At 42.0% G+C, this 25,809-nt stretch overlaps 1 pseudogene; it reads right to left on the reverse strand.

Annotated features, from left to right (window-relative positions):
• Positions 1 to 2,389: 2,389 nt before the first annotated feature.
• Positions 2,390 to 24,928, reverse strand: LOC125164745 (exocyst complex component 3-like; annotated as a pseudogene).
• Positions 24,929 to 25,809: the final 881 nt, after the last annotated feature.

The following is a 25,809-nucleotide window of genomic DNA, read 5'->3' on the forward strand; positions in this document are numbered from 1 at the left end:
TAACTTTTCCTAAAGGCCTATGTCCACAGAAATGTCTCACTATCATCTGAGATTTTATTGCCTTTCTGTTTCTGCCTCATGAAAAATCAAGTAATCAACCAAGCTTCCAGAAGGCCTCAGGACAGTAAGAATCCATAGGTAGGTCACTGAGGCCCTGAATGGTTTATAAATTTCTGTATATTTCACATTTTCCCAGAGAGTCTCTAGCTTTCAGCACCTTCTCAAAGGGGCTAAAAGAACTCTAGCTAAGACCTCCTTGTATTAGTTTGCTAGGGGCTGCTATTTTGGGTTCTGGACTCAATTCCAGTTTGTGGAGGGTGGGTTCTCCACACACACAACCAAGCTGTACTCAGGACACCAGTTGTGTGTCCTACATTTAACTCAATTCTGACACTATCTACCTAGAGCCAGCATCAGATGCTCACAAGACTGCCCCCAAGTCAGATGGCAGTTGCAAGCCCAGGTTGTTATCTGTGCTTCTGACCGACTGGCTATAAATCAAAGGTTCCTGTGACCCCCTCCTTGGGTTCAGTTAATTTGCTAGAGCAGCTCACAAAACTCAGAAAACCCACTCACTCACTAGATTACTGGTCTATTTCAAAGGATATTAAAGGATACAAATCAATAGCCAGATGAAGAGACACATAGGGCAAGGTCCTGGACAAAGAGCTTCTGTCCTTGTGGAGCTTGGGGTCTGGCATGGTGGCACATGGAAATATTCGGGTTTCCCAACCTGGAAATTCTCTGAATCACTTCCTTCTGGGAGCTTCGTTACACAGACATACTTGATTAAAAATCGTTGACTATTGGTGATTGAACTTAACCTCCAGCCCTTCTCCAATTCACTGAAGTCAGGAGGTAGGACTGAAAGTTCCAACCCTCTCTATTCATGGTTGCTTCCCCTGGCAACCAGCCCCCATTAGGTACTTTCCCCAAATCATCTCATTAACATAAACCCAGTTGTGGTGGAAAGGGTCTGTTATGAATAACAAGACATCAATTTTGCCTTTATGGCTCTGAAGATTTCAGAATCTGAAAATAAGACACCAGATACATTAAAAGATGCTCCCATTGTCTTTATTGCTTAGGAAATCCCAAGGGTTCAGGAGCTGTGAGGCAGGAACTGTGGATGAACAACAAATATATATGAGAAATACATTTCGGTCATCGGAAAAAATATTTCTTATAGATCACAATATCTCAGCTGCCATATAAAGTACCACAATTTGGGTTGCTTAAGCAGTAGAAAGTTATTTTCTTAAAATTCTGGAGGCTAGAATTCCAAGATCAAGATGTAGTATAGTCTGAATGTTTGTGTCTCCTCTGCCCTCCAAGACTCATATGTTGAAACCCTAAACCCAAAGGTGATGTATTAGGAAGTGGGGCCTTTGGGAAGTGTTAAGCCAGGAGGGTGGAGCCCTCATGATCGGGATTAGTGCTCTTAGAAAAGGTCCCAGAGAAATCCCTATCCTTTCCACCACATGAGGACACGAGAAGTCTGCTGCCCAGAAGAGGGCACCATGTTGCCACCCTAATCTTGGATTTCCAGCCTCCAATAGTACAAGAAATAAATTTCTGTTGTTAAAATCCACCCAGTTCATGACATTTTTTTTATATATACAGCAGCAGAAACGGACTTAGGCTTGGTTTACTCTAAAGCTTCTCTCCTTGACTTGTACATGGCCCTCTTCTCCTCCTTGTATCTTACATAAACTTCCCCCTGTTTCCCTCTGTAAATGTCTGTGTCCTAATCTCCTATTCTTATAAGGACACTAAACTAATGACCTCATTTAATCTTACTTCCTTTTTGAAGACCCTATCTCTACATACAATCACATTCTGAAATACTGGGGTTAGAAATTCAACATAGAAGTTTAGGAGAGGACACAATTCAGTTCAGAAAATTCCCCAGTTCTTTCCCTCATTGTGTAGGTGGGGACACTGAGTCTTGGAAAGGCTCAGGAGTTGACCTTGAGCATTTGGTAGAATCCAGGCCAAAGCCCAGGCTCCCCACTGGCCCACACCCATCCTCAAAGCCCCGGTCTTCAAGGGGGTCAAAGTCTAATAAAGGGGGTCTTCAAGGGGGTCAAAGTCTTCCAGTGCACACTATAGAATGCCATCGTGTGTGTGATGTTGACATGGGTAAGACTTTGCTGCAAAGGGACCAGGACGACTCCTGAGAAGGCCACAGGTCCAAAGTGCTCCTGAAAGTTATAGTCACTGGGTCTTCTTGCTCTGTGGGGAGGCAGTATATACGATGAAAAAGAAAACTGGGCTGAAAAGCTGAATATCCATGTTCTGGATCAAAAACACCCCTGCCATGGCACTTTCTGGAGACAGGCTGTTGAAGGTGGGAGTGGGAAGGAGTGCGGGGAGGGACAAGCAGGCCTCAGTCACCAGCCAGGGTGGCACATTCATACTCCAGGCTTGCTGACAGGTCCCTGATCCTGCAGCCTGATTTCAGGAACTTGTTCTTGGCTTTCGCTTTTCTCAGGGTAATGAGCTTCAGCCTCACGCTTGCTAACACTAACAAATGAGGCCAATCGCAGCTCGGCTGTGCATCACCTTTCAATAGTGGGTTGACAAGGAGAACAATGCATTTGTTTGCGGCTGTAGAGTCTTCAGGGAGGATCTGTCATCATTGTGGTGAGTGTCAAAGGGGTTTCAGGCTTCCCGAGACTGTCAGAATAGAACAGAGAAGGAAGGCGAGTTGGAACCTGCTGACATTTCTCGGGTGAAACTCGCAGCCACCTTTTCCTCTTCTGAGTTTCAACAGGAATAAACTTTGTTCTAGTCAAAGAGGCTTTTAATTATAACAATTGCACACTGCCAATTAGTGGTTGGTTTTTTTTTTTTTTTTTTTTTTCTCCTGAAGGGTAGCTACCCTATACAACATGTACACATTCATGGCTCCATGAGGAAGGGTAGCTGCCTTCCATATACAGAAGTATACATTAATACCTAAGTAGAGCAATTGTTCTCACCTTGATGCATCTGTTGATATTTTCTGGGCTAGAGATGGTCTTGTGCCTCTTGGAAGATTCATTCTGGCCATTTGGAAGGCAAAAAGCAGAACGGCATGCCTACTACCAAGCCTCTGGTGCAGCTGCCCTTCTATTGGCCGGATGGCCAGGTGGAAGAAACGGCAGGGGTCTCAATTATTAGGATACTTGCCCTGAAGCTCTGGACATAACCCACTGACATGAAGGATCCACAGCATTTTTCAGAGGACAGGAACTTGATGGCATCTGCAGAACTGTACAGAGCACCCGAGGCAGGGACCTCCTCAGGTGACATTCCAGCCTCCAGTAGGTTATCTATTGGCAACCCCCAGAGGGAGGCATGGGGAGCACTATTTACAGTGAAGTCCCTGCTCAGAGGGCCTCTGTCTCCCTGTGATGCTCTGAGGCAACTGTGATATTATTCGTGAGTTGGGTACATTATGTCACGGTTCCTGCTTTCAGATGCCATTTCTGCCAGCTTCCTATATGACCTACTTTTTTTGCAAGACCATTAATTTGAGTGTCTCACAATTCCTATCCAGTTGGATGTGACAGCACCTGCTTATCACTGAGGGATGCATTTTAAAAAGATGGAAATCGAGAGAAAACACAAAAGATGCTTTGAAGTCATTTAAATTAATCCCACACTTTCTCTCCCATCTACCTTTATGAGGTCACCGTTCAAAACAAGTTGGGTTTTTTTTTGTCCTTCTAAATTTGATGGAAAGAAACTTCAGCATCCATCGGGAAGAGATGCTGCACTATGGAAAGGAGAAGAAAAATTACTGGGATGATCTATAGGCAAGCATTTCTAAAAACTAAAGAGGAAGAAAAGTAATTTTGACGATCCAACTCCTGCATTAGGTGCAGGGTCCTCTTGGGGGGCACTTGACCTGCCTTCCACAATTCAATCTAGAGACTGTTTATCCTGCAGAGGAGCCTTAACAACCAAAGCTGTCGTGGTTCCCTTAGTCTGAGGGTGAGATTGTCCAAATTTTGTCTCTCCTGATAAAAGAGCAGCATTCAAAATCCCTCTCTTTTTCCTCCCTCCAGTTCACCAAAGACAGGGCTACCTCCGAAGCACTTTATGTTTCAACAGTCATAAAGTACAAAACTTCTCACCTCAAGCAACTGAGGCACTGGCTAAAGGTCCTTTGTCTATTCTTTATTTTCTTGAAGAAGCATTCCTTTAGGAAGTCAGGGGATGGGGTCTGCCACCAATTCATGATCATGAAGGTATTAAATAACTCAGTTTTTAAGGATTTTCTCAACACAAAATTTCCATCAATTCCCCTCTTTGACTAGTGCAATTTAAACCCCATTTTTCACTCAGTTCCAATCCCAATCCATTAAGTTGCCCAGGCGGTGTGCCCTCACAAGTCCCCTTTGTTTTGTGTGCCCCTCCTTTTTGACATGTCCTATCTTTTCCCCTGTAGTATTTAGGAACACTAAACACATCTGTCTTCTCGGACGATCAGCTCACTGGTCACTGGCAGCTGCCAGCTCTGCCGAACATGTCTTTGACGGAAGGGCTTCGGGACTGACCCTGTGGAAATGTGGTGTCGGAGGCGCAGGGGCTGGTGTTGCTCATGCTCTTCACTGTCGACCTTCATCCGTTCTGTCCTCCAAACAACAGCAACGTCTTTCTCCACCTCAGGATCACCACGTTTGCTCTCACTAATGAAAACTGACTGGGAAAAGATTTTGTAAGCTCTCTGAGACCATAGGATGACAAGTGCCTTGGTGGTGCCGTTTGAGGGCCGTCGTTGTTTTTGAGGAGAGAAATGCCCTTGCAAAAGAGTCCAGGCATAGGAATGAGATAGGAAAGCATGATGACCCGAAGATGGACGCACAGCTTGTTAGGATTTACGTCTTCTCTGGGCCCCACCACCCCCCCACCTTCGACAGATGAAAGTAAAACAAGGGAGGGCTCCAGTTACAGGAAATTCCTGATCAACAGCTTGGAGAGGACTTCTGAAGGATGTCTCCATTGCCTTTTGGGACTGCTGCCTTCCTGTGTGTCTGAATGGCCACAGGCCTGGTGAGCCTCAACCCCAGCAACTTTTAAAGGAACCTGAAACTTCTTGCTCTCAGGGTTGGGTGGTTGTTTCTGGGAGGGGTGGATAAACAGATTTCCATGCTGTGACTCTAAAGTGAAGCTTTATAGGGGCACCTAGTTTTGTAGGGGCGCAGTTGGTTAAGTGTCTGATTCTTGGTTTCAGCTCAGGTCATGATCTCATGGTTTGTGAGATGGAGCCCCAAGTCAGGCTCTACCCTGACAGTGTGGAGCCTGCTTGGGAATCTATCTCTCTCCCCCTTCTCTCTGCCCCTTCCTTGCACTCTCTCTCTCTGTCTCTCTCTGTCTGTCTCTCTCTCTCTCTCTCTCTCTCTCAAAATAAATAAATAAACATTCAGAAAGTGAAGCTATATTCTTCTAAAGAAAACGTTTATAGTATTTTGCTAAGTGATGACTCTTTTTGTGTTTCCAAAGTAAAGGAGTTTGGCAGAGAAATCCTATACAATAGGGGTTGGAAAACTTTTCTAGAAAGGCCTAGATAGTAACTAACTTAGGCTTCCAGGCCACAGAGTCTCTGTCACAACTACTCAGCTCTGCCATTACAGCCCAAAAGCAACCATAGATTACGCGTAGATGAATGAGTGTGACTATATTCCAAAATACCCTTCACTTATGGACACTCGCAGTTGAACTTCATAAAGTTTCCATAGGTCATAATGTATTCTTCTTTAGATATTTTAAAACCATTTTCAACTGTAAAAACCATTCCTTGCTCATTGCCCTTAAAAAAATTAGGCAGCCGACCAGGTTTAGCCCATGGGCCATAGTTTGCCCAGCCCTGCTATAGAAGAAAGCCATTTGCTGTGGAAATCTGTGTCTCCAAGCACTGGGGGCTTACACTAGCCCTGGTCCTGACAGCCAAATTACGGTGTCTCTTCAAATCTGTGCAACTAAATAAATGAGGGCAGGCCCCTCTTACCATCTAGAATGCGATGTGCGTACATTGGTGTTATTTCACGTATCAGATCCCTGCACGGAAAACACTGTCATGCCATTAATAATCTTCCGAGGAACACCTTGAAACTTGACTCTCAGAGGGCACGTTGCAAATGGGCTCTAATGGCTTTTATTTCTCATTCTTGTCACCTCAGATCTAATCAGCTCTTTTGTCATTTTTAATTCCCATTTGGCCGGATTCCCCCACTTCCCTGGCCTTGTAGGTAGATGCTCAGAGGAAAACGGGGCCCTGGGCCTCTGAGGGCTTGGGGGACACAACAGGGAGATGGGTGTGTGAGTAGATGGTGACCTTCGATCCTTGGTTGAATCAGGAGGACCAGGAAGAAACCCAAATCCCGGGATGATCTCCAGTCCTGCCCTCCACCTCTCTTCTCTGGTTCACTCATGTCCTAAAAGTGCTTTCTCTGGGGGGAGATATCTCCCACTCCTCCATTAGGAATGAAGCTCAGAACTTATTGGCTGGGAAGAAGATGGCGCTCTGAACTGGAGGGCTCTCAAATGTGTGGCTCTTTCTTACACAAAGCAACTGAGCTGTGGTCCAGTTCCCCCGAAACAGAAACATACACCCCCATCTAGCCTTGAGACAACAAAGAGCCACCTTAGACCATGATTCTACCTCCCTTGGAAGGCAGCAAGGCGTTGTGAATAATGAAAAGGAATCCATTCGATAAAAATAAAATTGCAATTAAATATATAACAATTAAAATCAACCAACCAATCAATCAATCAATCAATCAGTAAATCGAAGAAGAGCTAAGTCGTTTCTAGTGTTTGCATGATGTTAAGCATCTTACTTATATTAACAGCTCATTTACTCCTTATTGTAACTCAAGAATGTTACTGTTTTCATTTTGTAGGTCAGAAAAGGAAGCCCAGAAAGCAAGCCGTTCCTCCCGGTCCATGGTTGGAAAATAGCAGAGCAGTTTACAAATGCAAATATATCCTGCTTCTGAGTCCGAGTCCGTAATTATAAACACCCACCCACGAGGTGGCTGTGCATCTTTGCCAAACCAAGTCACCTCTCTGAGCCTCAGTCCTCTCAGCTCTGAGTGAAGCTTAAGACCATAAAATCTCTAACCTCACTTTCAAATCAAAATTCGGATTCCATTATTTTCAGCGTTCCCCTTTCAGGAGGGGAAAAAGTAAACAAATGGATTCATATGGTAACTTCATTTAAAAAACAAGAACTAAATTTCCAGGGTGTATCTTTGAGTCAGTATTTACTCAGTACAATCTCCTATACCTTTTCTTTCTTTCTTTTTTTTTTTGTTTAGTTTATTTTGAGAGAAAGAGTGAGTGGGGGAAGGGCAGAGAGAAAGGGAATGAGAGAGAATCCCATGGAGGCTCCAATGCGGGGCTCAAACCCACGAACTGGGAGATCATGACCTTAGAGTCGGTCATTTAACCGATTGAGCCACCCCGGGTGCCCCAATACCTTCTTTATATAAACCTATGGTACAATTAGTACTCACTCTTTCCTAGACTTGGGGAGGAGACAAAATGGGGGTCTCCTCAGATCTTTGCTTGCAAGAAGCTTATAAACTGTATCGAAGGTAGACATAAATCAGAGCATAGAGTTTTTCAATCAAAAATTCAAGATCCTGAATTATTTAAAAAAGCATTATGCTTATTACACTATATTTATTAACACAGAAAAATAGTTGATAGCAAGGTTTTACACCAAGGATTGAAGCCTTAGGCACTTTGGAGTTTAGCAGAAACTTGTTTAATTCATCGTTTCAATAAGGAGTATTTCTGTTTAATTCTGAAACCTAAGTAGCCAATTAACTAAAACTCCCATTCCTGGGGTGTTCCAATATTGAGTGTCAGAGACAGACGAAAGGATCAGGGATGGGGTGATAAAATCCAAAGCCCTCCTCTGAATACTTGCTGAACAAAAGATTGGAGCAATTTTTTTTCCAACCAATTAAACCCAGAAATCCAGATCTGTCCCAGTGGAGGCATGGGGGACATGAGGACAGTGAGATCCCTAAATCCAACCCAGTGATGCTATCGCCAATTGGCTCACAGGGAGAAAGCATCACCAACCTCCCTGTAGGGTATAAGCTGTGGCATTAAAAAATAGTCAAGAGTATCTGGCAGAAAGGCAGCCCTCCTCCTTCCTCCTTCCCTTCTCTGTCTTACGGGCCCTAGCAAGAGTGACCTGATCCCAGCTTCATTTATACGCCTCATTTTGGTCTTTCAAATATTGATTTTCAAAATATTCTTCAGGAGAAAGCCACTCGGGGACCTTTACGCTGGGGTTCACAAATGACGCATGCCCAGATGCGTTTATTGCAGGATGGAAATAATAGACTTTTCCCTCTCCTCCTTTCTCTCCACCTAAGTATCTCTTTATTCATTACTTTAATTACCTAATCGTAAATTTCTTTAGGGGGTTACTTAGAAAGAAAATTAGCATCAAAGCTTGGCAGTAAATTCTGGGGCTTTTGGAGACAGTCCAAGCTGTTTCACCTGTGATTAATTAGATGGGTTTTTTTTTTTTTTCTTTTTCCCTTTAAGTGCCAGAAGGCTGTTGAGGTCTTTAAGCAGTTACATGACTGCTGGCAGTGCTGCAATTATGATGGATGCACGCGTCTGGAGTCTGGGGCTGCAGCCCAGCATTTATCGGGATGTGTGCGCACGCGTGCGTGCGTGCGCGCGTGCGTGTGTAGGAGAGAGACAGAGACAGGGACAGAGACGGGGACAGACTTGGAAAGCACAAGTTCGGGAAAACTCCAAGGGTTTAAAACACACAATGAGGTGCTTCTTTAATACTCTTGCAAGTGCAAGCCTAGAAGCTCCTGGCCAGGATCTCCTATCAAAATACCTTGGCGATTCCAGTAATGTTGGCTTAGCAGGCCTCTTCCTCCCCATTAGTCACTGAAGTCCTCTGTGGGTCTTTGCATAAGCTCTTTTATGGCATGCACTAAGGAATGCACATTTTCAGCAATCCTTTTGCTATATATAAAGCAGAGCAGTCACACCTGTTTTAACATTTTGCCCTGGTGAAAACCAAGACGGGGAGAATGCTGTCTCTTTGGGTAATTCGTTGGGTATAAAATGATCCCCAAACACTGGCATAAAGTCAAAGCTACATCTTGGTGTATTTGGAAAAAAGTTAATACTTCCAGTCACAATGAATATGCTATCAAGGATGCAACAGAGAAATGTGGTGACTGTTTTATTACAAGTACCAGATGAAAGAGCCATCCGACTCCGTCAAGGTAGCAGAAAGTTTAAAGCTTTTGCCAACTTTTGCTGAAGTGTCTGTGTAAACTTAGAAAACTCCTAAGCTCCCAGAATTGAGATCAATGTCATCTAACATATATCGCTCCATCTGCCTATAATGTCCACCACAGTATTTAAACAGCAAATTCATATCTGGTACTAACTTGCCCTCCAAGGGCTGACAGGCATGTTAGCCACATGGGCTGGTTACAGAGATTCCTGCATAGAGCAGGGGTCTGCCGGCTCTTTCCGTAAAGAGCCGGAGGGTAAATGCTTTAGGCTTGCGGGACATTAGGTCTCTGTTGCAACCGCTCAACCCTGTCGTCGGGTGAAAGCAGAATAATCAAGAGGCAAATGAATGGATGCCCTGTGTTCCAATAAAACGTGTTGGCTGACCCCTGGCCTACAGCTTCTCAGACTTTAATGGGCCTACAGAACACCTGGGCATCTTGTTACAATACAGATTTCAGTCCAGCCGGTCGGGAGCGGGCCCGCGATCTGCGTCCCTAACACCTGACCAAATGGCAGTGATGCCGCTGGTCTGCAGACCTCACTTTGAGCGGCAGTCCTCCAGTGTCTCCTTGAAATGCATCCAGGCTATTTCCAACAACACACGCTCTGAGAACGGAGACGGGCATTTAGTTCATTAGGAATATTGCTGTAGGAGTAGTATTAGGTTTATACCCTTCAGTCTATGCACTTCAGAGAGACTTCTGGCACGCACCTCTTGGGAGAGCCCCGGTTTTCCTCTCCTGAATGCTATCTTCCTTCTTTTTCACCTTTAAGATTGGTCATTAAGGTCTTGCATTCCTAAGCGGACAGATGGCTCCGGCTGTGGTGCAGATGTACACGCAGTTCATCACGGTCATTTATACCGTCTCTGCCGCCCAACTGCCAGCACCTTCCCAGCCTCGGCATGGAGGGCTCTAATGGCCGAGCAAAGGGCCCTCTGGCCCCCGCCTAATTGGCTGCAATGCAAGAGCTAATGTAGGTTGAGAGACCAATTAACTGGGCTTGTTTCTACCAACAGTGCATCTGAACATCAATTATGCTAAACACCACGCTATATTAAGACATTTCCCTGCCACTATCATTTGCTACGGGACACCTCCGAGCAGCGCGGAGAGGAGTTGCCTCTTACTGCCTGTCTGAAGGGTTTCTCTCCATCAGTGCAGGGGAGCACAGCTTTAGAACCAGAAAAACCACAACTCAGGGACATATCTGACACTAATTGGTTACCTTCTCTGGGCGTCAGTTTCTAGACTATGGGGATTTAGGTCCAAGAAGCCAGAGAACAGGATGGGTGAGAGATCATGGTAATCTTGTATGACCCACTGATCCCCTCAAGAAATAGAAGACATTACACACTGGGATGCTCAAAGGATACTTCCCCTAGAACTGGAAAAAAACAAATAACTGGAAGCTGTTAGGAGGAGGAAGTGATACTTTCTTCTATAGGTTTAGTTAGGTTTGCATTCCATTCCTCCTCCGTCATTTCATTGCGAGCTTCTCCCTTGGAATGACCTTCTTCACTCACTTTCACATTGACACTTTGGTCTTGAAGCAGCCCAGTTCATTTCAATTCATCCTGATTGTGCAGCTCCTGTATACTGAAAATGCTGAGGCCCGCCCAAATTTATGACCCAGCGGAGTTTACAGTTCAGTTGGGAATATTGGGCTAATGCCGATAAGTACTCATTTACTCATTCACCTGTGAACAAATATTTGTTAATCACCCATTATACTTCAGGCACTCTGCTAGGCTACAAGTACTGTTCCTCCTCCGTCTAGGTTTATTGCAACATGGAAAGGCAGGTGATCAAATGAGCAACAGTGACGTGGTGTGAGATGTGCTATTATGTCTGCCAGAGTACAGATGCTCTGGAGGCACAAACTGCACCAAAAACAAACAAAAACTCTGGAATGTAATTATACCTCTGTATTAAAGCATTAAAGTGTAATGTATGCTTAAAATCCCCCATTCCCCACAGTGCTTATTCCCAACAAAACAGAATATTAGGTACAAGCTCCCTCAAGTTCCAGCAATCGGAAAGCTATGTTTGCATTTATTCTTGAACCCATCCTTCTGGTCTTGCAGGAAGAGATGTTATTTCTCTCATTAAGGTCCTTCCCTCCACCTGTGCTCTTGCCCGACCCTTCTGTCTCAGCTGGGACCTTCCTGCATCTGGGACTCCCTTCCTCCTTCCCAGATCGGTGACTTCATCTCAATTGGTCCCTTCTGTATAGTGTAAAATTATGATCAAGTCTGTTGTCTATCTTAAAAATAAAGTCCTCCCTTGATCCTGCATCTCCTTGCCCTTTCTTACCTCCCAAGCTCAGAATGCTTGCTTCTTCGCTTGTTTTCTATTATTTCCATCCTCTTCTCCCTTGTTCTTCAAACACCTGTGGTCTGGCTTCCTCTGCCCCTGCATGCCCAGACGCTGTTGTGGCAAAAGGCTCTAACAATCTTCCCAGCTACACCTGATGCATTCTTCATTTGATGTCATATTTCTTTATCTTGACCCCAAATTTCACATTAATGACCATCCAGTTCTCTCTTCCTTCTTTGCTTCTGTCTTCTCTCCACTACTCCACTGACCAATCTCACTCCTGTCCTCTGTTGACTCTTACTTCACTGTGTGTACCTTAAATGTTGTGTTTTCCATTTGTGTTTATTCCTTGGGCCTCTTCTCACTTCATACTGTCCCTAAATGGCCCCTGATCACCCCTGTCACCTGACACCATCTGCTGACTGTCAAAACGCATTCTGGTCAACTCTGCTCCTCTGAGCTTCGGCCCCCTCTACCTGCCTCCCAGGCATCTCTGCTGGTTCTAAACATAAGTCATCGGTTTTCCACCAAAGTCTGTCTTAGTGAATGGTGAGATCGTGTGCAACCTGGATGTTGTCGTCTACTCTTCTTTTTCTCATCCCGACACCCAATCGATTGATAAGTCCTGCCGACTCCGTTTCTCTACGATTTATTCATTATATCTGTCCTCGCTTCTCCTATTCCCTGCTCCTGCCTTAGTTCAGGTCTCATCATCTTTTATATGGACAAAGGCAATTAGATTACCATCGGATTCTTTTGCCTCTGATGTTATCTCTGATTTTATACCCTTTCAGTCTACCCAACACACTGTGGTCAGGGTTACCTTTCTAAGATACAAATATGATTGAAAATAAAAACACACACAAAACCTTCTGTGGCTGGCCACTGCCGGAAGCAGTTGTCAAACTATACAGGAGAGGTTCGGCTGAGACATTTGAGCAAGGCTCTATGATAGGGGATAGAGGGGTAATTAAGGACTTTGAAATCCAGGCTCCCACGTTCTGCTCCTTGCACCTCATCCAGCATTGTGCTGGCAAGTGTTTAACAACCATCCCTCAAACGGTAAAAACAAAAACCCCTATTTGCAGAGTTTGATGATTTCCATGGTGCAAGTACTCCCACTATGGCCGGTTTCAAGCTACGAACATCCCTGGAGCTGGGAAGAAATGTTCACCACTACATTTCACAAGACCACAGCTCTTGTTTCCTTCCCACACTCTATGGTGGGGACCAAGTGAAAATGCTTCCCTGCCCATGTCTGGCCCATTGTGGGGGAGGCCTCTGACAAGCCTCACCTGGAATCAGCTGAGCCCCAGATGGGCCCGGGCCTTGCTACAGACTGTGTTGGACCTCAGAGAGGAGCAATGGCATGCAGAAACCAAATGCAAACTGACGAGATGCCCAGACTCCGTAAACAGAAGGTGAGGTGGAGCTGATGCCCACAGCAATGCCATGCAGCTGCTCATGGGAATGCCCACTTCTCAACATGGAGGACGGGGGGACTGGATAAAGGGATGCTCTTGCTCATGAACTGGCTCACCACATGCTGACGCCCTGCAGCTGGCCTGCCTGAAAGCCACCCTCCCAGATGGCACTGCCTCTGTTCCCCAAAGCAGCACACATGGAACTTTTTTGTAACTGTGACCGAATGGATTACTCCTTTCTGCGCAAGAATGTATGTCGTTGTCAACATCAAAAACTTCCCTGCTCTGCTCTGGCAGCACCTGCCTTTTAGATTGGGTGCCTTCTGAACAACTCACACAAAGCATTTAAACCTGTCTGACTTCAAAAGTAAGGTAAGACAAGCCACGCTGAACAGTATCGCACACACCTAATATGATTATTTCTCCTCTTCCTGGCGATAATAGAATTATGCAAAAGCCGCCCTGACCCAGTAACGGTTTGCTCTTCAGAATCAAATCTCTGCTTTCCCCAAACTCACGACTCCTCCCCTTGACCCCCATCCCTGCTTGCTTTCTACTCCTTTGGCATTGCAGCACGTGTCTGTGCAGCACACGTCTGTGCACTATCTTGCAAATCCAAGAGTGTCTCCCTGGTAAAGTACAGCAAACTAATGAAAGACGTGGCCAGATTTATCTAGTAGGTAAATGATGAAGAAAAACCATCCACCTCCGTCTATTAATTCATTCTGAAATGTTAATTTTCTCCGGTGTGACTTACTCCGCTCAGCCATGTTTCATTTAACGAGTGAGCCTTTTTACAACTTTCTCAGGATTCCTCCAGTTCTTACTGTCCTCACGTTGTCTGAATCCTGGGAAGGGGCATGTTTTGCCACTGGGCGCGAGTTACAGTTGATTGATAGACAACAAAATAGAGCCCTTAGAGGGAAGATCCAGAACAAAGCAGCCTCCAAACACCAACCAGCTCCAGGCACGGGGCCTGCACTTTACCTATGGACACCATCCCAGAGAGAATATGCCTATACCTCACAAGCACCTTGTCAGGGAGTCATTATTAGCAACCTCTCTTGAGTCAAAAAATGTTCTGAGAAGTTAGGCCACTTCTCCAAATTCATGCCAGACAAATCAGCAGAGCCAGACCTGGAGACTGGCCTCTCTACCTTCTCTTCAGATTCTTTTCTTCATCCTGCATTTCACACATAACTGGTGCTCAGACTTTCTTTCACCCCAGGAGGAAGACAACGTTTGCCTAATGAGGGTTTATGAGGTTGTTTTGTTTGGTGGGTTATTAAGAGGCAAGAATAAGATGAGAATGCAGTGAGAAGGGAATCTGGGAAATGCTGGAGTGACTTAAGAAAGTGGTAGGTTCTCTTAACTGTGGAGCTTTTAGTAATCTACTCTAAATGCATGGATTACAAAAGGACACACTTCTTGAAGACATTTATTTATTTATTTATTTATTTATTTATTTATAATGTTTATTTTTGAGAGAGAGAGAGAGAGAGAGAGAGAGAGAGAGAGAGACAGAGCATGAGCGGGGGAGGGGCAGAGAGAGAGGGGGACACAGAATCTGACACAGGTTCCAGGTGTGAGCTGTCAGCGCAGAGCCCGACGTGGGGCTCCAACTCACCAGCCGTGTGATCATGGCCTGAGCTGAAGTGTGACGTTTAACTGACTGAGCCACCCAGGCGCCCCCAGAAGAACATTTTTAAAAAAACAATTCTTTCCAGACTTCTTGGGGTATGAACTTCAAGCAGCGAGTTACGAAGACTTCCTCTGAGCCTCAGGTTAGAAGCCCATGTGTGCAGATGCCCAGACCCAGAACACCTTTGGCAGCAACAAAACAATGAGTTTCTATTCTTCTGAACTGCTTTTGCTCATGCCTTTAGTGGTATCAAACTTCAGGACATATGTTCCGACAACAAATTATAAATTCATTTGTGAATGAAGTGAGATTTTTGTAAAGCTAGGGAAAGCTATTCCTTTGGTATGAAATCTCATGTTTATTATTAATTTCTCCATCTAATATCCATTCAGCACCTAATGTGTATGAACCGCTAGTCTAAGTGTTGAAAACAAAGCAGTGAATGGGGCAATGAGTCTTTTAAAAAGATCTCACTTAAAACAAATTTACTTAAAATAAGATCTCTTAGGAGGCCAGGAAACATTGTGAAGTGAGGACCTAGGTGGTGGCAACAGGGGGGCAATGAGTAGATGAAACCAAGACATGTTTTAGAGGTAGAAGTGACAGAACTTGCTGATGGATTGAATATAGATTGGAGGAAAGGAGAGGTGAGGATAAGGCCTTCCTCATTTGGCCTGAGCAACTGGGTACATGTGGGTGGAGTGAACTGAGTTGCAGTCCCATGCAAAAAGAAAGGACTGGGGCCAAGGGAATGGTAGAATCAGTAGTTTTCTCTTGGCCATATTAAAGTTCACATACTATCAGACATCCTGGTGTTGAAATTAATAGATGCATGGGACTCAAGACATACAGACGGGTTGAAGATACAAATTTTAAAGTTATCAAGATCTGTAAAGTTAGAGACTTGAATGAGGTTACTAAGGAAGGTAATAAACATAGGGAAGATGAAGCAGCTTAGGTTTGAGTGCTGGAACTTTCCTACACGAAAGAGTAGATAATGGGACCTATTCAATATGCCTGGAAGGAGTGACCAGTGGAAAAGGCAGAAAGCCCAGGGAATGAGGTGTCATAAAAGTGAAGAAGGGGTTTTCAGAAGACAATGATAATCTATGTAAAATGATGCTGAGAGATCTTATGAAATGAAACAGGAAGTTAGCCCCTCTACCAAATAACATGTGGGTCACTTGGAACCTTGAGAAGAATCGTTTCTAGGGTGTCATCTGGCAGGAAGGCCAACTGGGATGAGTTGAAGAAATGACTGGGAGTAAGGAAATAAGTCAAACAACTACCAATTACCTTGACGGAAAAAAATTATGAGGACTCTCAAAAAAATCTCAGCCACATGATGAAATAAATATCCCATATGTCATCTGGAAAGTGATAGAGACTTCTAGAGAAGCCTCTCAAAAAAAAAAAAAAAAAAAAAGAACTGGTCTAGTGTTTAACAGACTGGAAAGTTTTGTTCTAAATGAATGGCAAGTACCTTAGATTTCTTAGAACCAGAGCTGATATGTGGCTAGTATGTACTTGTGTGGCGATACTGTTTGGTACAATACTTCCATGGTGGTTGGTAAACAGTCATTACCTTAAGTAACCCCGTTCCCCTTCCACCATACCAAGTGACCCAGCCTTCTAGACCTATTCAAAATATAATAATGATGTAACCACTGGCAATGTCTGTGATCAAGGGCCCTGCTCCCTCTATGTAGACAACATCCTATATGATTTTTGGTGTCTGTAATCTACATTTTTTAGATAACATTACTGCTTAGATCCATGATTTCAAATGCCAGTAGCAATACTAAGTATTGATAATTTTGTAGAGAAAAGTCTGTTTCAGTGTATGTTACTTTCTGAATGTCTCTCAGTGGAGACTTTTACATCAAATCTCTAACTACACAGGCCCCGTTAGGAGTCAGAGTTTCTTCTTCTGCCCCAGATCAAGCTTCTGGTCCCTTTAGGAAACTCCAGGGCTTATTGGGCATGTGTTTTCTAGCTTTACAATTGAAGTGAAACTTATGGCAAGGCCAAGAAGCCAGGACAACAAAAAGTCAAAATAATAGAACAGTTCTTGCTGTGGTGGAAGACAGCCAGATATAGGGTGCCATGAACTTAGCCTCTTCCTAGCTGCAAAGGCACTAGTTTGCTCCTCCAATATCAATTCCACTCAAGTCATGGTGGAGAGACCAATAACATGGAACACACAGCAATGTGAGAATTATATATGTACAGAGCTATAGATGCAAATAAACAACTTTATGGCATAAGCTGTATGTGCTCCCTTTACATAGTCAGTATTCAATCTGACTTGCGAAGTCACTAAGCCACTATCTGTGCTACAAAAACCTTCTATAAGAAGGTACATGTAGATGTCAAGAGTGTTTTTTTCTTTCCTAGTCTCTCAAACTGTCACTCCTCATAATTCCAGATAGTTTTGAAATTCACAGATAACTGAATTCACTGGCCTCCACCTACACCATCCCTGTGTCATACTTTCACCTGACCCCTCCATAGCACTGCTTTTGGCCAGAGTCTATCAGAGCTACTCATGAAAACAGCTCATTTGCTTTTTAGCCAAAATAAACTAGAACTCTTGCTTCTGTCATTACAGTTGATAGGTGTTCCTGAAGGGCCCTTTCACTGCAAAAACCAATATACCTTGCATAGGAACTATGCATTGAGGCATTGCTGGCTGCATAAGAGATAGAGGAGTTCTCCACAGACCACACCTTAAAACAGAGACACAAACATACAAATAAAAATCTATATGTTACATTCAGGAATGCAGCAGGTTGTTGAGACCAAATACTGGACATCCTGCATGGATGCAATTGACCTAAATATGACTGTTACAAAGGTGCTATCAGGAGGTAGAAAGCTGATCTTGGAATTATGCACTAATTGTGGTGTGTGTGTGTGTGTGTGTGTGTGTGTGTGTGTACGTGTGTGTGTGTTGGGAGAGAAGAGCGGTTGGTAGGATTGAAGTGATTCCAGTCAGTGGTGCTTTCTAAATACTGGAAACGTTAGAAACAAATTCTTTCTCAAATAAAGTTTCACAATTAGATCCAAATGATTCCACAGACTAAGATCAATAATAAGCTTGAATGAAATATCAGCAAGACCAGAGAATTCAGGTGATGATGAAAGTCAGCAGAAACAAAAAACAAAAATTAGATTTCTAAGGACTAAAACATTGACAAAACATTGTCAGGCATTGTATGTATAAAATGCTAACCTAAAATTAAAGGATACAACCACAAATATGCACATTAAAAAGGATACTATCAAAATTAAATGCACAGAATTGAAAAAGAATACAACTATAATGTGTAGAAATCAAACATTAATAGCTGGATTTTTAAAAGTCTGAGTAGAAGAATTAAATAGAGGTTATTAATAGGTGAAGAGACAATTAGTAAAGTGAAAAATACAGTCAAAGAACTACTCAGAATGAACAAAATGAAAGACACATTATAATATATAGAAGTCATGTCTTAGTGTAAGGGCCAGAAATAGATAATAACAGGGAAGAAGGGTAATATCTAAAGAAACAATGGCTATAAATTTCCTATTATAAACAAAAATCTCACTAGAACAATGCATTCTAGGCAAAATAAATAAAAAGCAATTCATATCTGGGGCTATAATAGGATAAACAAAGACAAATAAAAGGTCTTAAGAAAGACATCAAGAGCAGATATTTGGAATTACATCACACTCCTTAATAATAACAGTGTAAGCCAGAAGACAGTGGAATAACAACTTCAAAGTATTTAGAGAAAATAACTTTCAACAAAGAATTTTATACCTAAGAAAGTTTTTTCCATAATGAAGATGAGATATAGATATTTAAAGAGACATAAAAACTTTGAGAGCTTATCACCATACACTTGCTAAAAGAATTTCTTAAGGTATACATCTAGAACAAGAAAAATGATTATGGAAGAACATTTTGAAATGCAAGATGATGTGGTACGGATAACCTAGATAAAATAGATAAATTCCTAGAAACATACAACTAAGACTAAGTCAAAGAAATAGAAAATGTGAACAGACCTAAAACTGGTGGGGAGATTTAATTAGTAGTCAAAAAAATTCCAACAAAGAAAAGTGCAGGGCCAGATGGCTTCACTGATAAATTCTACCAGCAACAATGAAGAAACAAAAAATGAACAACAACAACTACAAAAACTGCCCAGAAAACCCTAAAAACCAAAATGACAAAAACAAAACAAAACAAACAAAACAACTCCAAAACAATAACAACAACAACAACAAAAACAAACAAAAAAAATGAAAGGCAAAAGAAAGAAAAAAGAATTAGTGTCAATACTTCTCAATCTCTTCCAAAGAACTGAAGAGGACAGAACACTTCCAAACTTGTTTTTTGGGGCCAGTATTACCTTGATACCAAAGGCAGACTTAAAGACACTGCAAGAAAAGAAAACTTTAGACCAACATCTCCAGTGAACATGGATGAAAAAATCCTCAACGAAATACTAGCGAACCAAATTCAGCAGCACATTAAAAGCATCATACACCATGACTAAGTGGATTTATCTTGGGATGCAAGGATGGTTTAGCATACACAAATCGATTAATGTGATATACCACATTAACAGAATAAAAGATTAAAACCACATGATCCTTTCATTAGATGCAGAAAAAGCATTTGACAAAATTCAACATCCTTTCATGATAAAAACTGTCAAAACGAACAAGGAATAGAAGAAAATTACCTAACTGTAATGAAAGCTATATATGCAAGGTCCATAGCATACATCATACTCTATGGTGAAAAACTGAGAGTTTTCAGGAAAGCTCAGGAAAAGGCAAAGATGCTCATTCTCACTTTCTATTCAACATAGTACTGGAAGTGCTAGCCAGAACAACTAGACAGGTAAAAGAAAGAAAAGACATCCAAATTAGAAATAAAGTTACCTTTGTTTGCAGATGAAATGATCTGACATGTAGAAAAGCCTGTTGGAACTAATAATAAAATCAGTAAAGTTGTGGGATACAAAATCAACATGTGAAAGTCAGTTGCATTTCTATACACTAACAATGAACAGCCTGAACAGGAAGTTAAGAAAACAAACTAATTAATGATAGCATCAGAAACAGTAAAATACCTTGGAATAAGTCTAACCTAAGAGATGAAAGATCTGTAGGCTGAAGGCTACAAAACAGTGTGAAAGGTTGAAATCTTTTCTTGAGATCAGGAAAAGACAAGAGAGCCTATTCTCACCACTCCTATTCAACATAGTACTGGAAGTCCTAGCTATATCAAATGGGCAAACCAAAGAAATAAAAGGCATCCAAATAAGAAAAAGAAGAAATAAAACTGATCCTGTATGTAGACAACATGACCTGATATATAAAAATCCCTAAAGACTCTGCTAAAAAACTATTAGAGCTAATAAATGCAGTAAAATCGCAGGTTATAAAATCAACATGGAAAAAATCAGCTGCGTTTCTTTACACCAACCATTTAACATCTGAAAGAGAAATGAAGAAAACAATCCCACTTACAATAGCCTCAAAAAATGGACTGAAAACTATAAGACATTGATGAAAGAAATTGCAGAAGACATGAATAAATGAGAAGATATTCCATATTCATGAACAGAAATAATTAATACTGTTAAAATTTCCATGCCATCTAAAGGTCCTTATCAGAATTCCAGTGGCATTTTTTACAGAAGTAGAAGAAACAATCCTAACATTTGTATGGAACCATAAAAGGATGTAGATTAGTGCAGCCACTATGGAAAACAGTTTGGAGGTTCCCCAAAATAGATAAATTCTATTTAAACATAGAATACCATATGAGTCAGCAATCCCAATTCTGGATATATAGCCAAAGGAAATGAAATCACTACCTTATTAGTGATTAGGGATTAGTGGAGAGATATTTGCACTTCCCCTTGTTTGTTGCATCATTTTATGAGAGCCAAGACATGGAAACAACCTAAATGCCCATCGACAGATGAGTGGATAAGTAAAATGTGGTACACATATACAATGGAATCTTATTTGGTCATAAGAAAGAAGGAAATCCTGCCATTTGTAACAACATATATGAGGGCATTATGCTAAGTGAAAAAAATTCAGCAAAGACAAATACTGGATGACCTCATATTATGCAGAAACTTAAAAAAATCATAAAAACAAGGAGTGAATTGGTGGCTGCCAGGGGCTGTGGGATGGGGGAAATGGGTGATTGTGGTCACAGGGTACAAACTTCCAGAATAAGTAAGTTCTGGGGATCTAATGTACACTATGGTGACTCTAGTTAAACATAGCGTAACATACAGGTGAAAGTTGCTGAGAGAGCATGAGAGAGTAAGTCTTAAATATTCCCACGCACAAAAAAGAAGGTAACTCTGTAAGGTGATGCATGTGTTAATTAACCTTATTATGGTAATCATGTTGCAATACATACGTACATCAATATATATATATATACGTATATATATGCACACATATACTTTAAACTCATACAATTTTATATATCAAATATATCTCAATAAAGTTGGGAAAGAAGTTATTCTTAAAATCTCTAAATATCTCCATTTATATGGAAGCTTATTTCACTATTTTTTTAGTTAAACTTTAATTCTGGACATGAAGAGGCTATTTACTAGGGTGACTATATTCTGGGAAAAAGGAAATACTCAGGCCTACCAAAAATGCCATTGTGGCCCATAGTGGAGGCTTACTATGATCAGGTAATGGATTCTTAACTTGAGCCCAACTCTCAACAGGCCTAGTTAGTAACTTGATTCAACCTGTGCTTTTCTCTCCCCACAGTTCCTTTATACATGGTTGGAACAGACAAACTGAGAATAGGCAAGATCCACACATTGGCACTCTAGACCCATGGAGGTGAGTGTCATTAAGGCAGAAAGCACTAAGTGGAAACCTTTGGAAATTCCCCTCATTACCAAGATAGTAAACTAAGAATAATACCTCATCCCTTAGTGAACTGTAGAAACTAATCCCACAATAAAAGACTGGAACAAGGTAGGGGTGGTGATATATGTTATATTCCCACTTAACCCAATGGGGGACTTTGTAGCCAATTTCATCAGTACCTCCTAACTCTCTACTAACTGATTTTCCAGGTCACTAATTTTACCTTCTTTTTTACCCAAACATCTGTTAAACCCATCTTTTTACATAAAATTTTACTTCGTATACTTCTTAAATAATTTTTGACAGATCATCATTTTCTGGTAACTTTCTCCATCTTGTCACCCAATTTTTCTTGTGTGTTTGTGTGTGTAAACATTTTTATAGAAATTCAAATATTCTTTGTTTTCCAATAATATTCATTGACATAAAAAATATCATAATATAATAATAGTAAATGGTAGAAGTTAATATAAAAGATTATAGATACAGTTTAATACCAATTTTGACATTATTTGGGGATTGTTTCTTATCAGCACATATACATGGCTGGCTTTTCTTTCCTTGTCTTTTTCATTTCTCTGAATGACTTCAGACTCTTTTATTAAGCAGAAGAGTTTTTAGAAGTCTTACATGAAAAAATGAGCAAAGGCCAAGAGGTGAATGCAGGCAGGGCCTCTTTCCCCTCCACATATATTTTCACCACTGTGATAAACAATCAACCACAAGGCATTTCACATCAGAATCTTGCCTCATAAAGATGTTTACAACAAAAATGAGAATGCTTGAAGAACAGAAGAGTACTTGTTCTCCAAGAAACCATGTCCCTGGGCACTTCACAAATATGCTTACCAGAGACAGGTACAAGGGACTAAAACATCTAATGTGACCCCTGGAGAGTCACTTTTGCTTTAATATATTTCTGAGGGTGGGGATGATGAGTGCAAACAATGTACATAAAGCTAAAAACCAAAGGTTACTTGAAAAGCTTTGCCATGTTCTACCAGCAACTGTTATTTCCTTGAAGATGGGCATGTGGTTTGGATTCACCTGCATCGGATTCTGTTCCAGGGTCTTGAGATGGCCTGCTTCATGTCCTTCCAGGCCAGTGTCCCCTCACTCTACCAGCAGCATGCTGACCTGGTCATCTGTGAAATCTGGGTGTTGCTAACCAGTTGAGACATCCAGATGAAGCAGAGAAGGGTCAGTGAGCTTAATAACTTCTGCAGTGGCTATGATGGTGTCACCGTACTCACCTGTATCTTTACCAAATCCAGAAGCCACGTTCCCAAACAGGAAGTGGAACTGCCCAGCCTCCCTGACCACCCTCTTGGCACCCTCCAAGATGCCCCGGCATCATGGCCCACGGGGATCCCACTTGTCATCCTCCTCTTTTTACATAGCTTTTAATTTTTGGAAAAATCATTGAGATATTCTTCCATAGTGAGACAGATGATATTCACAGTGTTTGAACCTAACAGACACTTCTTTACCATCAGTTCACTGAGATGTTGTTCTAAATCCAGGAAGACCTCCCGAAGCAGGCTCCTGCAGCCCTCCTTTACAATGGTGTCTGAATTCCACCCATGTTTGGTTGGCTCAGAGATCTGCCCTCTTGCACTTCATTCTTTGAAATACTTCCTTTTAAAACCAACTATAAATTCTTTAAAGCTCTGACAGTAGTTGTTCATGGCTCTCATAAACTGAACATAGTGTAGGCACTGCTGACTTCTCAGCCGTTCTCGATACAACTGAACTTCATCTTTGGATTTACTTAAAAATGAATCCATTTGCTAAAGGCACAGACTAGTTTGTGTAACAAACTTTTATTTTCAAGTCTTCACTTATCTGAGTGGCAACTTCAAGAATCTGTTCAAACATCTGGAAGCACCTGGTGGTACCCACTTTGGTCAGCTTCAGGATCAGTCCCTTTTATGTAGTCTTCTTGTCTGTTTCTAGTGCTTTTTGCAGCCAGGTAATAATGTCTGAAGTGAGAGTTGACATGTACCTGTGGAGCAGCTCAGAGACCACGTTTGGAGAAAGTAAAGGTTCCAGGGCATTGACATCTACTTCGGGGCCAGCTCCATATTCTCCATCACCTCTGTGCTTGTGTAGGTATTTGAGACCCATGTCAACAAGGCTCTTGCTCTCATTTGCTTCTAGGTCTTCTGACTTGAGCTCCTGCATCCATGTTCTCAGGGTCTGGTTGTACATGTTCAGATGGCTTCCGAAAATCTCACACTGGGGAGGGAAACACTCAACCATTAGGTTTGTGGCAATGATGGGTCATCCAGGACATACTTATGATTTCCAGATGGCAGATGAACCACGTCTTTTTGGACTCCCTCGGGTCTTCCTGTGTGTCCTCAATTCTAGCAGTCAAGTTTCCATCCAAGTTTCCAATTTCTCCTTGCAATTCTTGGGCCTCTAGGGAGATATAAAGCTAGTTTGCCTTTTTTGGTCAGATACACATTGGTCAATTTTTCTTCCTTTTGATAATCCTGACGACTGAGACCAGCAAGTGGGGTCACAGGAGATGATGACCAGCAAATTCTGCAGCACCATCAACATCTGCCTGACCAGCTCATCTGAGAGCCCCTGCATACTCCCGAAGTAGCCATGGGTGAAGGTCATGTTGTGCATGTTCCCGCTGTTCATGTGGGACTGCTTGAATGTCAACCCTTCTTGAGAGTGAACACTCCAGGTCGATCAGCTTCTGGGAGGCTTGAAGAAAAGCCCCTTGTTCAATGAGATCATGGGTCTCCCTCACAATCTGGGGGCCTGAGATGTTCTTGAGGGTCTCTGAATACTTCATGTCCTTGAGTGGCACTGAGGCTCTGTCTCCAGTCTTTGCTGACATTGGCAAGGACTTCTGGATGTGTTTGACATTGTTCCATGTCTTGTGGAGCTGGTTCAGGCCTGTACAACACCCCATCCAACCACAAATAGATAGTGTCCTTCCATCTGGCCTCTGTGGAGGCCTTTTTCTGGGCCTCTTTTCTGCTATCGTGCTCCACTTTGTCCAGCTGGTTCTGGGCACTGAAGCATCCCAGCATCCCTTTGGACTGCTTCAATAGCTTCCTGATCTGTCTCATTGGTGGTTATAAACCAGGTGAAATCCCTGTACCTGTCACACTAGAGTTACCCATCCTCACTGCCCCCAGCGAGGAAGAAGCATCACCCATTTTCTTGGACCCCATGTAAGTGTCACCCAATTTCTTGGACATATTAATCACAGTTACTTTAAAGTATGTCTTCTCTATTCTATCTAGATCATCTGTATTTTGTCTCCATTACCTGTTTCTTTTCTTTGGGTTTTTGGTCATTTGAATCTCTGTATTGTCATTCATGGTAATAATTTAGATTATTATTTATTTCTTGAAGGTAGAAAAGGAATAAAAGAGACTATCAGTGTTGCCATATCTCAGCCACTAGAAGGAAGCAAGGCTCGGGAGCCTATCTGGAGGCTAATTTGGGTTGCTAGAAAAAAAGCATAAATTAAGGCAGAGATAAGACTGACTCTAATCATTTTTATAGAGTGCTAGATACTGTGTAGAAACTCTGAATAATACTAACTTCCAGCAGAGAGGGTTTATTTATTTTTTACTTACAGGTAGTTACAATAGGGATTGATCACCTTGATGTAATCAGGGAAGGAGAGGCACTGAAGCTGACTTCAGGCTTTATGAGAACTATTCTATTTCTAGTTTGAAGTAATCCTAAAGTAGGACCTTTCAAGAACGTCAGCTGAAAGCAAAGGTTGTTTTTCTAGCCCATCCTCTTGCCAGGCCTTGAATGCCAATTTTCCCCTCCCTAGCAGAATTCTCAATTTCTCTGAAAAAATAATCTGGAAATTTTTTTTTTCAGTAGATCAGTATACTGATCAGTATATGCTCTCCAATTTTCTTTAATTATCTGGATTGCTTAGTGATTCCCGCCGAGTAAAAAAAGAAGGAGGTCCATAATCAAGCTTTGAGTAATGCTAATACCTAATTGTGTTGTATAAAAGGCAAGCTGGAGGTACCGTGAGAATGCATATTCAAAAAAGCAAAAGGAAAATTAGAAGATTGTCTTATCACGAAAGTCAAGGGAAGACAGTTTCAGGATGGAGGGAGAAAAGTGTGATTAACTGTTCTAATTCTCTATATTGAGTGACTTACGTGTAATTAGTGATCTTGAAAGAGTATTTTTAGTAAATAATGGAGATGACAGCTAGGTTGGGGTGGCTTAA

The sequence above is a fragment of the Prionailurus viverrinus genome, chromosome B1, assembly GCF_022837055.1.
Source record: "Prionailurus viverrinus isolate Anna chromosome B1, UM_Priviv_1.0, whole genome shotgun sequence".
In the NCBI taxonomy this organism is placed as follows: domain Eukaryota; kingdom Metazoa; phylum Chordata; class Mammalia; order Carnivora; family Felidae; genus Prionailurus; species Prionailurus viverrinus.